The 14,877-nt window shown below is 41.6% G+C and overlaps 1 protein-coding gene across 1 annotated transcript in view; it reads left to right on the top strand.

The window, feature by feature from the left end:
• Positions 1-14,877, top strand: part of usta (uronyl 2-sulfotransferase a) — a 174,244-nt gene that overhangs the window by 16,497 nt on the left and 142,870 nt on the right. The gene's annotated exons all lie outside the window — the stretch shown is intronic.

The raw sequence follows: 14,877 nt of genomic DNA, 5'->3' as shown, positions 1-14,877 counted from the left end.
ATCAACATACATACACACACATGACCGTCACACAGGGCTGAGTATCAACATACATACACACACATGACCGTCACACAGGGCTGAGTATCAACATACATACACACACATGACCGTCACACAGGGCTGAGTATCAACATACATACACACACATGACCGTCACACAGGGCTGAGTATCAACATACATACACACATGACCGTCACACAGGGCTGAGTATCAACATACATACACACACATGACCGTCACACAGGGCTGAGTATCAACATACATACACACACATGACCGTCACACAGGGCTGAGTATCAACATACATACACATGACCGTCACACAGGGCTGAGTATCAACATACATGCACACACATGACCGTCACACAGGGCTGAGTATCAACATACATACACACACATGACCGTCACACAGGGCTGAGTATCAACATACATACACACACATGACCGTCACACAGGGCTGAGTATCAACATACATACACACACATGACCGTCACACAGGGCTGAGTATCAACATGCATACATACACACACATGACCGTCACACAGGGCTGAGTATCAACATGCATACATACACACACATGACCGTCACACAGGGCTGAGTATCAACATACATACACACACATGACCGTCACACAGGGCTGAGTATCAACATACATACACACATGACCGTCACACAGGGCTGAGTATCAACATACATACACACACATGACCGTCACACAGGGCTGACTATCAACATACATACACACACATGACCGTCACACAGGGCTGAGTATCAACATACATACACACACATGACCGTCACACAGGGCTGAGTATCAACATACATACACACACATGACCGTCACACAGGGCTGAGTATCAACATACATACACACACATGACCGTCACACAGGGCTGAGTATCAACATACATACACACACACATGACCGTCACACAGGGCTGAGTATCAACATACATACACATGACCGTCACACTTTGCTGATTAGACTGACGTAATCACACACAGTTTCACTTTCTTCCACATTTTGTATGTTGTAGGCTACCCCCAACTGATTCTGACGTTGACTATAGGCTTGACAAACACACATACGCACTCACACACATTAGGGCAATCGTTACATGCCCACTCTCAGAAATGGGGGCACACACACATTCTCACTGTCAGGGACAGCTACACACACAAGCACACAGTAGACCAGGAGTTCCCAAACTCTTTTGGCCCGTGACCCCATTTTGAAATGAAAAATGTGACCCTACCGTGTAAAAAAAAGTTATGTACAGTGGCTTGCGAAAGTATTCACCCCCCTTGGCATTTTTTCCTATTTTGTTGCCTTACATCCTGGAATTAAAATAGATTTTTGGGGGGTTTGTATCATTTGATTTACACAACATGCCTACCACTTTGAAGATGCAGATTTTTTTTCTTGTGAAACAGACAAGAAATAACACAAAAGAAATCTGAAAACTTGAGTGTGCACAACTATTCACCCCCCCAAAAGTCAAAAGTCAAGCTGTGGAGCTTTGCAGCTCCTTCAGGGTTGTCTTTGGTCTCTTTGTTGCCTCTCTTGCCTCTCTTGGCAGGTTTGTTGTGGTGCCATATTCTGTCCATTTTTTAATAATGCATTTAATGGTACTCTGTGGGATATTCAAAGTTTCTGATATTTTTTTATAACCCAACCCTGATCTTTACTTCTCTACAACTTTGTCCCTGACCTGTTTGGAGAGCTCTATGGTCTTCATGGTGCCGTTTGCTTGGTGGTGCCCCTTGCTTAATGGTGTTGCAGACTCTGGGGCCTTTCAGAACAAGTGTATATAAAAACTGAGATCATGTGATAGATCATGTGACTTAGATTGCACACAGGTGGACTTTATTTAACTAATTATGTGACTTCTGAAGGTAATTGGTTGCACCAGATCTTAGACGCACCACCTTTCCGTTTTTAATTTTTTTACATTTTTTTAAACAGGTTCTTTTTTTCATTTCACTTCACCAATTTGGACTATTTTGTGTATGTCCATTAAATGAAATCCAAATACAAATCCATTTAAATTACAGGTTGTAATGCAACAAAATATGAAAAACACCAAGGAGACGAATATTTTTGCAATTACTGTAGTCAACAGCCAATGTTAACTTTTTTTATTGGGTCTATGACAGTCTATTACAAATCAGTCTGACAGTACTTTTGACATTATTTCAATCTGAAGACAGTGTTGTTTGAAGTGACTGAAATGCATCAGAATGTTATTGGGAAGTTTGGAAGAACATCAAGCAATCATTTTTTATGATCATCATTGAACATCATCATTGAAGCCAGTCTGATTTAGTGCCTGGTGTTGTCCATTCTTTTCTAATGAGTCCTGCGCGGCTTGTGGCCATTGTATAGGGAAACAGAGTCTTATCTTTCAGTGATGGGGTCATAATATTTCGTAGCTTAAACCATTCAATAGATAGAGCCTATCTGTAGGAAGAAAACAGAAACTGCTCTGTTTATACAACCGCATCTTGCGACTACCGGAGGTTCTATGAACCAAGCTCAATTTATTTATTTCAGAGTTTCTCTCGCGACCCCATTTTCAAATCAGGACCCCTAGTTTGGGAAACGCTGCAGTGGACAGACGCATGCAAAGAGCCTTGTTGAGGCAGCCGGTCACGTAAGTGTGATTTTTGGCACTGAATTCTCCGCTCCACTGCTACACACACCAGCAGGCCCATTCCACACTTCATGTCTAAGCGTATTAAAAACAACATGCTGATTATACTCATTCATATTTGATTCCCCCATACTGACAGATTTAGTGTTGGAGCCTCTTTAACTAGAGGAAAGGGTGCCATCCCATTGGACCAGACCTAGGTGTCATACAGGTTTTAGGTTCCTGTAGAAAGGCCAGCCTTCTTTCTGGTAAAAAATGCAGTGATGTGTACTGAACCTGTCGCCAATAATAAAATGAAGTGCGCTATGGTAAACTGCATCTAACAGCTGCATTCCTATAGATGATGTTGCTATAGTCTAGGACCGGTAGGAACGTTGATTGTATGATCTGCTTTCGACTATTAAGCGAGCGACTGAACCTATTTCTATAGAAGAAGCCCATTTGTATTCTGAACTCCTTCACTAACTCATCAATAGGCTTTCTAAAAGACAGCTTGTCGTCTTTTAAAAATAACACACACTCACCAAGTGAACACACTGACATCAAACAGTCCAGAAAATATGCTTGTTTTGGCTACATTCTGTGATAACTTCTCCTGTTTGGGAAAACAACAAGCGGCCCTCCCTAATGTGCAGCGGCTGATGCTCTGTTTTGTTTACCAGTTTTTTTGTGCACATGCTGCTTTGTTAACTATGTTTAGGGGTCAACAAAGAGGGAATGTGTTTCACATGACTGGCTCTGGGCTGGGAGAGCTGCCTGTGTGCCTGCCAGAGAGAGAGCCAGGTGTCAGTCAGGATGATACTTCCCCGCAGAGTAGGATGGATTTTTTGTTGTTCGTTTAGTTTTTTTTCTCTCAAAAGTGTTAAGGCAGGTTAGAGGGGTTTGAGGAGTGTAAGCTGATCCTAGGTCTGTGCTTAAGGGCAATTTTTACGAGGAAGAGAAGCAAAGACAATGATAACTTACATCTGAAGTGACTATGACAGTGATTCAATGGTTCACAATGGTGATCTTCCAATTCTTTCACCAGGAGCCTGAGCTCACTGACTGCAGAAAGTTCCGTTTTTCTTCTGTGTGCTGTTGTATATGCCTGCTTTCCTTGTTCATAATCATCAGAGTGATTTTTTTTATTTTTATGCTGCATGTGGAGCTGTGACTCAACCTCATGATTCAATAATTGGCATAATTAGAACACCCAATGAATAATGAATGGCCCCATTCTCTGGAGGTTACTAATGCTCTCTCTGGGTATGGCATGGACCAATGCAATAACATTGTAATAATGCTGTAATAACACACTGGGTCATTATGATCCATTACTGCATTATGTTTTCAGTGTTAGGAAGGGAAAGCTACAGGCTGTTAACTGTTATTGCTGTTTAAGTTTTGATGAACGATGACGGACAGAACTCATAAAACTCTGTGTGGAATTGTGTGACTGACTAAATAGCCTGGCTATAGCCTCTTCTAAATAAGATGCTGTTTTCAAACTTGACAATGAATGAATACATACATAAACATAATTGTTGATAGTTAGAAAATGGGAAGTTATTTCAGCAGTGTAGTCCCCATAGTTGAAAAGTAGAGCTCTACTCTCTGTTTTTGAGTGGCTCTCTTCAGCCAAGGAATGCCGGAAAAGTTTTCTTTGGGGTGATGAGAGTATTAGGTGTGGTATTTCACGACTGCCAGATTGAAAACTCTCAGCACAACCCTTTCCAAATGTCCAAAAAACAGGCCACCAGAAAAAACTCTGCTTCCTCCACACATGAAGAAGCAGTCAAATATTTTGTCCAAGTCAACAATCAGCATTAACCCCAAGAAAATGCTGATTATTGATAGTGTTGCATTTTGAAAACTCTCCTACAGCACCCTCAAGTCTTTTTACCACATAATTTAGGCTTTGGACCTCCCTCATTCTGGAAAGAACTGAACAGCAGTACATAAAACAAATGTTTTATGAAGTAGAAATTTGGTGGTTTTCACTTGTCTGCAAAATCATAAAATATGTAGCCAGTTTTATATTATTTTCTTTTCTTAATACAAACTCTTTGTACAGAGTCAGTGTTGAGACCCATATGGAGGTGTGGGTACTGGGTAGAGTTTTGCCCCCAGACTGTGTGCTGTTGTCTAGGGTTGCCAGGGCACTGACGACGGCTGGTTGTGGTGGCTTTAATGGCATTGGTAGTGGGTTAGAGGGTGGGTGGCAACAGGCCTGCGGTTAAAGGGTGGGACCTGGCTGGCTGTGCTTTACTGAAAGTCTTTGACTGGCTTTATAGAAAAGCCTGCATGTTGACATGATCTTTGAACATTCAATATTCAATACATTGAATATTTGTCATAAACAAGTTATTTTTTCTTTAGATCAATCCCATTATCATAATAATGATCACTCTGCTTCCCAAAGCCCTTGTGAAGAACTAACTGAACCTATTTGGGAAGTTTGGTTTGTTGACTTTGGCTGGTGTTTAAATGCTCCACATTCCTCTGTTTATAGCCATGATATTCCCACAACATGTTGAGCTGTTGTATCCTCTCCATAGAACGCCACAGAGCCTCGGCCTGTTATCAAACACTTGGCTCATGTCAAAGCATTCATCATAGCCAAGTCACTGATGCCCATTTGATTACAATTTAAACATTTGCATTCTGGATGTTTCTCCATGGGTGGAGTATAGAAGGGGGTGGGGGTCGAGCTGGGCTATTTCGGAACCGATTATGATTTTTCAACGCCGATACCGATTATTGGAGGGCCATAAAAAAGGCGTTACCGATTAAATCAGCCGATTTTTATTTATATATATTTGTAATAAATGACAATTACAACAATACTGAATGAACAATAAACACTTATATTTTAACTTAATAAAATACATAAATAAAATAATTTTAGTCTATTTTTGGTTTTGTACACCAGCTTCAAACAGCTGAAAATACAATATTTGGGGTTATGGAGAATATATTTTACATCTGTTTAGATGGTACAATGATTCTCCATACTATATTTGCTTGTTTTGTCTGAAATTAGGTGAACTATTAGAATTTTAGCAACCAGGAAATGGTGGAGCGATTTCTGCATAGTGCATCTTTAATAAGTGATTGGTAGTTAATAAATGTTGTGTTGAGTGAGAGCATCACCGCTGTACCTTGTTATAGGTTCTCTGCCTATCTTTATGCCATGGCACGGTAACCACAAGCCTGTCTGCTACACAAATGTAATGCCCATGAAAAAAATATAGAGGTCTAAAATAGCAACCTTAAATATACAGTAGGGCAGATAGAATAGCGATGCCCAGCCCATGTTGTTAAACCGCTAGTTGCTAGTTTGGGGAAATGTAACACTGGGCACTTTTAAGTTTTATTTAGCTTACCCAATCCCCTCTCTGGTTCTCTATGTGAGAGGAGAGCCAACCAAGTTGTTTACCAGTATTCTATGGACATCAGCTGGGAGACTTGTCTTGTCCAAATATTTATATTCATTCATTTGTCACAGAGGTTTTTTGTGAATGAAAAAAACTGAAATGATACTGTTGCCTGCATAGTATGGCCAGTTCTGAAGAATGTTGTAATACCCTAACATGTGTGAAATCTTATTTGTGCTTGACATCAAGGCTATAACATTACATTGCCAGTTGTAGTGACTTTGAAAGCATTGAGGGTATTTTAAAGAAAGTCTTTAAGGCTTCTCTCCTCTGTTGGTGTTCCAAGTGTTTGAAGAGGAAACTCAGGACCATTTCGCATTTGGCCCCTGTGTGTGTGTGTGTGTGTGTGTGTGTGTGTGTGTGTGCGCTTATGTGTTCGTGCTTGTGCCCCTTCAGGAATAATCACTCCCTAATGAAGCGTGACTCTCTGCTGAGATTAAGGAAATGTTTTTACAATAACTCAGGAATGTTAGGAAAATTGAAAAAGTCTGGACAGTTTACCATTTCCCTCTCTCTCTCTCTCTCTAAAGTACCACACTGCTCTACTGAAACAGCCACCTGTTCACCAGTTCAGATGGACTTGACTATTCCATTTCCCCATCCTCCTCTCTCTCTCTAAAGTACCACACTGCTCTACTGAAACAGCCACCTGTTCACCAGTTCAGATGGACTTGACTATTCCATTTCCCCATCCTCCTCTCTCTCTAAAGTACCACACTGCTCTACTGAAACAGCCACCTGTTCACCAGTTCAGATGGACTTGACTATTCCATTTCCCCATCCTCCTCTCTCTCTAAAGTACCACACTGCTCTACTGAAACAGCCACCTGTTCACCAGTTCAGATGGACTTGACTATTCCATTTCCCCATCCCCCTCTCTCTCTAAAGTACCACACTGCTCTACTGAAACAGCCACCTGTTCACCAGTTCAGATGGACTTGACTATTCCATTTCCCCATCCCCCTATCTCTCTAAAGTACCACACTGCTCTACTGAAACAGCCACCTGTTCACCAGTTCAGATGGACTTGACTATTCCATTTCCCCATCCCCCTCTCTCTCTAAAGTACCACACTGCTCTACTGAAACAGCCACCTGTTCACCAGTTCAGATGGACTTGACTATTCCATTTCCCCATCCCCTCCTCTCTCTAAAGTACCACACTGCTCTACTGAAACAGCCACCTGTTCACCAGTTCAGATGGACTTGACTATTCTTTTCAGGCTCTGTGTTATTCTGTGTAAATGGGGTACAGGGATTACTTGGTTGCAGGCTACACTAGTATCATTGTCTCTGTAGATGCTCAAGCTCAGCATTTCAGTGTGTTGTAGCGTTCTAGCTCAAAGGGTGCCTGCTGAGGTTCTGGTTGCTAAGGTTCTGGTTGTATTCTGTGTAACAGCAGCAGACCAGTTTTGTGGCCACTGGCTTTGCCCTGTGTTTAGTCTGAGTGATGTTCTCTCCATGTGCGCTGTGTGTGTACGTGTACCACTGGAGTGACGCTTGGTGGTGTGGAGACGACTGCCTGTCCACTTGCTTTTCTCTCTCTCTCTTTCTGTCTCTCACTCACACACTCTTTCTCTCTCTGTGTACTGTCTTACCACTGTGTGATGAACATGCCCCTCTTGCTCTACTGGGCTGTTGGTATGACACCTTCTCTAGGCCGCTAGCAGACAAATACACCAGGTTCTCACTCTGTTCTTTCCGTTTCCCTGCAGACCTTACCCAGTCTCTATTGTCAAATTAAGCAATGACATTTTATACAATATGATTTTTAATGACTACAACTCTAAACACTTCTGTGTTACTGTCCAAACACACACACTATGACCCAGCCCACCTTATTTATCCTACAGCAGAGGAGATTTCTATTTTAAAAATGAAACACTGCAAGGTTTTTTGTAGAGTAGCTCAAGTCAGACTGCTGCCTGCCAACCTAAATAATGAGGAACATAGAGAAACATCCAATAAAACTGTCAGGCAGCCCAACTCCAAACACAACTTTATGTAACTGCCCTTTAGTTATGCCTGTCAATCATATAAAAAAACTTGATCATTTTGTGTCTGTCACCTCAACTCTCATCTTCATAAGAGGAGACTAAATAAAATTGAGGCTACCACCATAGTAACACAAGTGCTACTTTGACATACTGTTGCAAACTAATTATCAAACTGCCTTGCAGTAGTGTAGCAGAATTGTAACCAATACTACAGAAAAACAATTTAAATTACAGTAACAGATTGACAGTCGCTATGGTAGGTTCTCAGGGGGAACTCTGAGGTACAGTGGGGGAAAAAAGTATTTGATCCCCTGCTGATTTTGTACGTTTGCCCACTTACAAAGAAATGATCAGTCTATAATTTTAATGGTAGGTTTATATGAACAGTGAGAGACAGAATAACAACAAAAAAATTCAGAAAATGTTATAAAATGATTTCCATTTTAATGAGGGAAATAAGTATTTGACCCCTCTGCAAAACATGACTTAGTACTTGGTGGCAAAACCCTTTTGGAAATCACAGAGGTCAGACGTTTCTTGTAGTTGGCCACCAGGTTTGCACACATCTCAGGAGGGATTTTGTCCCACTCCTCTTTGCAGATCTTCTCCAAGTCATTAAGGTTTCGAGGCTGACGTTTGGCAACTCGAACCTTCAGCTCCCTCCACAGATTTTCTATGGGATTAAGGTCTGGAGACTGGCTAGGCCACTCCAGGACCTTAATGTGTTTCTTCTTGAGCTACTCCTTTGTTGCCTTGGCCGTGTGTTTTGGGTCATTGTCATGCTGGAATACCCATCCACGACCCATTTTCAATGCCCTGGCTGAGGGAAGGAGGTTCTCACCCAAGATTTGACAGTACATGGCCCCGTCAAATGATGCGGTGAAGTTGTCCTGTCCCCTTAGCAGAAAAACACCCCCAAAGCATAATGTTTCCACCTCCATGTTTGACGGTGGAGATGGTGTTCTTGGGGTCATAGGCAGCATTCCTCCTCCTCCAAACACGGCGAGTTGAGTTGATGCCAAAGAGCTCCATTTTGGTCTTATCTGACCACAACACTTTCACCAGTTGTCCTCTGAATCATTGAGATGTTCATTGGCAAACTTCAGACGGGCATGTATATGTATTCTTCAGCAGGGGGACCTTGCGGGCGCTGCAGGATTTCAGTCCTTCACGGCGTAGTGTGTTACCAATTGTTTTCTTAGTGACAATGGTCCCAGTTGCCTTGAGATCATTGACAAGATCCTCCCGTGTAGTTCTGGGCTGATTCCTCACCGTTCTCATGATCATTGCAACCCCTCGAGGTGAGATCTTGCATGGAGCCCCAGGCCAAGGGAGATTGACAGTTCTTTTGTGTTTCTTCCATTTGCGAATAATCGCACCAAATGTTGTCACCTTCTCACCAAGCTGCTTGGCGATTTTACAAGCTGTTTAAAGGCACAGTCAACTTAGTGTATGTAAACGTCTGACCCAGTGGAATTGTGATACAGTAAATTATAAGTGAAATAATCTGTCTGTAAACAATTGTTGGAAAAATGACCTGTGTCATGCACAAAGTAGATGTCCTAACCGACTTGACAAAACTATAGTTTGTTAACAAGACATTGAACTAACTATGCATGACCCGACCTGGCTAGAACTCTGAGAAACGTACGATAGGACAGGAAGTCTTTTCAAGGTTCCTCTAATCTCGGGGGAATGGAACTGTCGGCTTGGTAGTGATAAACAGTGGATACAACTCACCTACTGTTCGTGTGTATGTGTGTGCGTAGGATATCTACTGTTTGTGTGGAGGTATGTGCGTAAATAGGAATTTAATTATAAAATGGATGTCTTTGTATAATGGACTTCAGAACGTTCTCGTGAAAAACTGTACAAACTTTTTGCATAAGCTGAGTCTTTGCCTAATTATTATTAAACCCAGGGTCTTACAAACCTTGGGGATTGGTCAAAGCTTATTGATTGTTAGTTATTATCATTGGGATTGAAAATTCTCGTGACATAAACTAAAGTAAAACATTTAATAAAAAGCAACACCATAAAATAACAATGAGGCGATGTTAATGGGGGCCTGTTCTGCCTTCCTTTTCCTGTAGTCCACGATCAGCTCCTTTGTCTTGCTCACACTGAGGGAAAAGTGGTTTTCCTGGCCCCACACTGCCAGGTCTCTGACCTCCACCCTATAGGCTGTCTCATTGTTGTCTGTGATCAGTACATGTGTCGTCAGCAAACTTAATGATGGTATTGGAGTCGTGCTTGGCCTTGCAGTCGTGGGTGAACAGCGATTACAGGAGGGGACTAAGCACCCACCCCTGGCCTGTCCCCTTGTATAATAAATATTATGAGAACTGTACCATCCGCCTCCTGTGTCTGTATCTGGGTCATATCCTGAGTTGTGATACCACCTCCCATTCCTACTCAAATCAAATCAAATTTAATTTGTCACATACACATGGTTAGCAGATGTTAATGCGAGTGTAGCGAAATGCTTGTGCTTCTAGTTCCGGCCATGCAGTAATACACTCTCTCTCTCAAAAAAAAACCCCTGAATAGATTCAAAGCTGATCAATCGCTTTAAATTTGAGGATCAATATTTCTTTCTCATAAGTTGTCTTCAAAATACTTGAGATTGTGATTTTTTCTGAAAGGGTTGTAAGGGAGATAAAGAATATAAAACGTAAAAATAGAGTTATGTGATTGATATGTACTTTTAAAACAGTATTACCATTTTTTAAAAATCTATAAAGATTGCGCTTTCGTGGTCCGTATTAAGTTTTACAGAGAGTTCAAATTGACAAAGCTGACAAATTGCACTCAGTGCTTTGAGCAGCTCTCTCCATAGACAGACTGGGGAGATTAGAGAGCCGACCACCCTACTAAAGACAAGGTTAGCGGAGTGAAAGTTTGAGTAAAACGCCACTCACCTTGATTCTTTCAGTGCTTGCCACAGTCTTCCCTGTTACCACTTCAGTCATGGTGATCTGCTGCTGCTGTGGGAACTGTTCTGACATTCTCATATGCTTTGCTGATTCGAAGTGACTGTTGATTGTCGACTTTCTTTTGTGTTCCAGCACAACGTTGCACGGAGTGCAAAACAATTTCCCCCCACTTTCCTGTAAAACATTTTGAAATAATTTTTGTTTGCAAATGAGATCAACAACCAGCCATCATCTTCGCACTGGAATACGCGCCATTTTCCACGGTAACAGTGCAGTAATTGGTCAAAACTACAAACCCGCTTTTGATTGGACCCCTTTATGCGTTAAAAGTGCGGAGATTGGTCAAATAAATAAGCTACATCGTTTACACATTGAACTGGCAGGGAAGTTTGAATGGCGAGAGCTTCTCTGGTGTGATGTGATCACATTGGCAGGTGGTAAAAATGCATTAAAGGGGAAACCTCTGTTCTCCCCGCTCCCAATGTTTATGTTTAAAATAAAATGTATTAGGCCAATGTTAGAATACCCAATGTTAGAATGTTTCCAATCAAATATATGTGTTAAGTTTTCCTATCAGTCTAATGTGCATAAACATTGGGATTTGATAACAGCTGTTATGGTTATCGAATCACGTTCAAATCCTCTGTTCTCCTCTAGCTCATTGATGATAGAATGTCTCTTTGGCAAATGACAGGAGTGGCAAGTGGAATGTAATAGCTGAACAGAGACGGCAACCAGGCTAGATCCAATTCTCTCTCATCTCTGACAAGTTTTGGGTCAGATCTGGTCCACCTCGAATCAGGTATACATTTACATTTTAGTCATTTAGCAGACGCTCTTATCCAGAGCAACTTACAGTAGTGAATGCATACATTTCATTTCATGCATTAATTTATTTTTTTGTTATTTTTTTTGTACTGGCCCCCCGTGGGAATCGAACCCACAACCCTGGCATTGCACACACCATGCTCTACCAACTGAGCCACAGGGAAGACCGTATAGATTTTGTTTAAATGACTAGGTCCTGTCGGGGTCGGGTAAGAATTGAATGTGTCCAATAGGGTTTGGGTCTCGTTTTTTGGACCCGAGAAGACCTCAACGTGACATCTATGAATTCGGATTGTAGCCAATTTAGTTGCAGTCATTCTGTTACAGATTATGGGGCAATTCTGTTACCGATTTGTTAACAGAATGACGCGTTTTAATCACTTAATAAATCATAAACCAAATTATCAGTAAAAACACTATAGGTAATTGATAGGTCTACCTTTACTTGTTACTTCTGTGAACTTTAATTATCCTTCCTCCTCATTTAAAAATAACATTTTTTAAATATCTTAAAGAAATGTGGGTCTTTGGTAACAGAATGACAAGACACTTGACAATATTTCATAAAATTACAGGAGACATCATTTCTGCAGAACTAAATATAAATGTTGATATTAGTTGGCAGGGGTCTTTTCTTTAACATTATTGTGTTTTGATATACTTTATTTCTAATACCTTTTAAGACTTTTTCTGCCCAAAAAATTCTAAGACCGCCTTTTCTATCCGTTCGACCAGAAATCAAAGCCTTTGCTTATTTCACATTTTTAGGATGTACATTTTTTTATTTATATATGCCTTTATTTCTTAAAAATAGCTTTAGTTTGACACCATATTTTATGTGCTCCTATGAACCTCACATGTTAGTGCTCATGGAGCTTTTTATATGGAAATGCGCCCCACACACATACATGAGCACACACACACACACACACACACACACTGAAAATGTACACACACAAAGCATACAGCGCCCACACACACACATACATATTATCACCTGGGTCTGGAAATGTACTGCGATACTCTTAAGACTCAGTTGGTCTCTCATTTCAGGTGGGTGATGTGATTTACTTAAAGCCTGGCTCCTTTGACAGACAGAGAGACTTGCCTCCTCCAATCGTCTCAATGAGAGCTTAAAACTGCCCATTTAAAGTTACAAGACAATGAACTAATTTTCCTGCTAAGTATTATCCACTCTGTTCACTAACCTCTGAACAAAAGAACCACAAAACCTCCTTCCATAGTATGGTACATCCAAGCCCTCTTTTTATCCAGATGTTTTAACAAGACATCTTGAGTGCTGCAGAACTTTAGTCCAAAGTTAACAACACTTCCTCTAAAGACACACAAAATCAAATCAAATCAAATCAAATCAAATTTATTTATATAGCCCTTCGTACATCAGCTGAAATCTCAAAGTGCTGTACAGAAACCCAGCCTAAAACCCCAAACAGCAAGCAATGCATGTGAAAGAAGCACGGTGGCTGGGAAAAACTCCCTAGGAAAAACTTGCATTACCTACGATTACAGTGAATGTAGGAATGTAAGCTGATTTTCAGTTGAATTGGGCCAACTTCCCGCCATAGAGGCATAATAAGAGGTCAAAGGTAATCTCAGAGCTCAGTATGAACTCTGGGTGAAGTGAACTGGTTGACTCTACCACTCTGAAGAAGCAGACATATTTTCCTCCTGCCAACACTGATCTGTAACACACAAGCATGTACCCACACACACACTCGCGCACACACACACAATCCACCACTATTGCCGCGACCCCTGAAAAGACATCAAGATTTCTCTGGCCTGGTTTACCGGCCCTGATCCAGGTTGTGTAGCGTTTCCACTGGCCTGGTCCAGACTGGCCTGGCCCAGAACCACTACAGTCAGTCAGTCCACATCAGTACACAACAGTCCTTCATGCATGCGTGGGCTGGATCAAGGACTAGCACTGGCTCTGTCTGGTGTCAGCTAGACAGCTCTCGCCTGTAAATACATTTATCACTCGACAGCAAATTGTACAAATTCTTCACGCAAATTCTCACCCCTTGATTTGATCAAGCCTAAATAATGTCTATTGTTTCTCACTGTTTCTTACCGTGTCTCTATTTACTTCTCTGTCTCAATTTTTGTATATGTCTTTCCTCCTCAGTGAACCTCTCTCTCTTCCACTCTTTTTTTCTCTTTCTCTTGTTTCCTCTGTCGGCAGTGTGTGTTAATGTCTTCCTTGTGAAGTATTTCCTGGACAAGACAGTGCAGTAGCCTCTGGAGCAGATGTGAAGTCTGTACAGGACTCTGATCCCACACCAGTCACCCAGAGTACACTGACCACGCTGGCATTTGTTACACTCACTCACTCACTCACTCACTCACTCACTCACTCACTCACTCACTCACTCACTCACTCACTCACACGCACCTATACAACAGCACAGCATTCCATTTCACTTACGTACACTATTATTTGTACAGTGAAGGTCACGCAGAGACACAGGCACACACATACACTGGTTGACTTGGCTGTGTTGACGGCCAGCTGGAGAGCAGCGACTGTCTCTAATCACTACATGCAGTTCCATTACACGCCCAGCCAGAGGATTATAAAACCATTGCCTGGAACTGCTGCACTGAATCCTCAGCATCCTTTCGCTCTCTCTCTCTCTGTGTGTGTGCGTGCGTGCATATGTAGGGCTTCGTAACTGAATGAGTATGTGTCGTTTTTATCTGTGTGTCTATTCGATGTGTGAGGAATCTTGGCTAGACCTCACACCCCACATCCAGCACTAATCTGTGGCTGCATAGGCTTGCTAATTACAGTACGAGCTGACTATGAGCTCTCATTTGTCAAAATGACAGTATGAAGCGGTTATGAGCTGTCATAGTTAGTTTTATGACTGTCTGTTTGTGTGAGTGGTGTGAATGGTGGAGGTCTTATCAACTGGAGGAAGGAAGGAGAACATGTTGAAGCTTTGAATGTGTATATCCACTAAGGGACTGCACTCTGGGGAATATAAACAAAAACAATATTGCTGAGTGATGACTCCTC

The sequence above is a fragment of the Salmo trutta genome, chromosome 35 (genome assembly GCF_901001165.1).
Source record: "Salmo trutta chromosome 35, fSalTru1.1, whole genome shotgun sequence".
NCBI lineage: Eukaryota > Metazoa > Chordata > Actinopteri > Salmoniformes > Salmonidae > Salmo > Salmo trutta.
Note: the sequence above shows the minus strand (reverse complement) of the source record. Positions and strands in the feature narration are given on the sequence as shown.